Source organism: Odontomachus brunneus, unplaced genomic scaffold, assembly GCF_010583005.1.
Source record: "Odontomachus brunneus isolate Ranch 3 - 2012 unplaced genomic scaffold, Obru_v1 Obru_scaffold_155, whole genome shotgun sequence".
Taxonomy (NCBI): Eukaryota; Metazoa; Arthropoda; class Insecta; order Hymenoptera; family Formicidae; genus Odontomachus; species Odontomachus brunneus.
This window is the reverse complement of record NW_022639605.1, coordinates 296,483-298,247: the sequence shown is the minus strand read 5'-3', so window position 1 is coordinate 298,247 and position 1,765 is coordinate 296,483. Positions and strand designations below refer to the sequence as shown.

The 1,765-nt window shown below is 32.6% G+C and overlaps 1 protein-coding gene across 3 annotated transcripts in view; it reads left to right on the top strand.

The window, feature by feature from the left end:
- LOC116850782 (Kv channel-interacting protein 1) overlaps window positions 1-1,765 on the top strand; it is a 218,057-nt gene that overhangs the window by 186,955 nt on the left and 29,337 nt on the right. The window lies entirely within an intron of this gene.

Genomic DNA, 1,765 nt, shown 5'->3' with positions numbered 1-1,765 from the left:
CACACACACACACACACACACACACACACACACACACACACACACACACACACACACAGTGTACGTTCATCAGAACTTTTCTTCATAACATTAACCTAAAAAATCAATTCTTTATTGGACAGTATTGAACAAAATAGCCTGTATACAGGGTTGGCAAAAAGTCCGGAAACGGTCAAATATCTCGAAAAGGATCAACTGTAGCGAAAAATATGTAAGTAGTAAAGTTGTAGGGCTTAATAAAATATACCTAATGATGGCTAAAAATTTGACTTTTGGTGGAGGACGAAGGTCATACGAAGGTCAAATTAAATTTTTTAAATTGGACCCCCCACTTTTTATTACATATTCTTGTAGCTTATTTCAAGGGCTTTCCAAAAACCTATAATAAAGTATTTTTCATTAGGCATATTTAGAGTTATGAGGCTTGAAAGGATTTTGGTCTTTAACTGTTTCTGTTTCGTAAAAACGTATCACTGTCTTCTGAACGGTGGATTTAGAAATAAAATTGCGATCAGGATATGCAGCATTGAATGTGTAGATCAGTTACTTCTTCGTATGATCTAATATGGTCTCCAAATTTTCGATAAAGAAACAGCATTATCTTTTCTTTATCGGTTAACATTTTTAAAAAAGAAATTTGAAATTGTAGTTGGAAAAAGAAAGGGAAAAGACAAAGAGTAAGATGCGAGAGAGCACGACTCGTTTTTAAAATACAAAGATCGAGAAAAGTTATCGTAAAACGTAGGTATGCGCGAGTTTTGACTGAGTACGTCTGATATTACGTCGTGAATGAATAACCGCATTCGATGAGAGCGAATGAATAACTAAGCCGGTCATATCGTCTAGCTCAAGACACGAAAAACAAAGTTATTCTTGTATTTATGTTTTTTAAGCTCCCAGTCTAGTTGTTTATTCGCTCGCATCGAACGCGGTTATTCATTTACGACGTAATATCACACGTACTCAGTCAAAACTCGCGCATATCCGCGCTTCACGATAACGCTTCTCGATCTTTGTATTTTAAAAACGAGTCGTGCTCCCTCTCATCTTATTCTTTGTCTTTTCTCTTTCTTTTGTACAATTTCAAATTTTTTTTTTTAAATGTTAACCGATAAAGAAAAGATAATGCTGTTTCTTTATCGAAAATTTGGAGACCATATTAGATCATACGAAGAAGTAACTGATCTACACATTCAATGCTGCATATCCTGATCGCAATTTTATTTCTAAATCCACCGTTCAGAAGTCAGTGATATGTTTTTACGAAACAGAAACAGTTAAAGACCAAAATCCTTTCAAGCCTCATAACTCTAAATATGCCTAATAAAAAAAACTATAATAACTTATACCTTATAATAACCTTATAACTTATAATAACCTATAATAACTTTATTATAGGTTTTTGGAAAGCTCTTGAAATAAGTTACAAGAATATGTAATAAAAAGTGGGGGGTCCAATTTAAAAAATTCAATTTGACCTTCGTATGACCTTCGTCCTCCACCCAAAGTCAAATTTTTAGCCATCATTAGGTACATTTTTTATTAAGCCCTACAACTTTGCTACTTACATATTTTTCGCTACAGTTGATCCTTTTCGAGATATTTGACCGTTTCCGGACTTTTTGCCAACCCTGTATATTAATTTGATAATAACAGAGAAATGAGCCCGTTTGCTGAATTATCATATAGCATAAAGCAACGAAGAAATTAATTATATATATATATATATATATATATATATATATATATATATATATATATATAT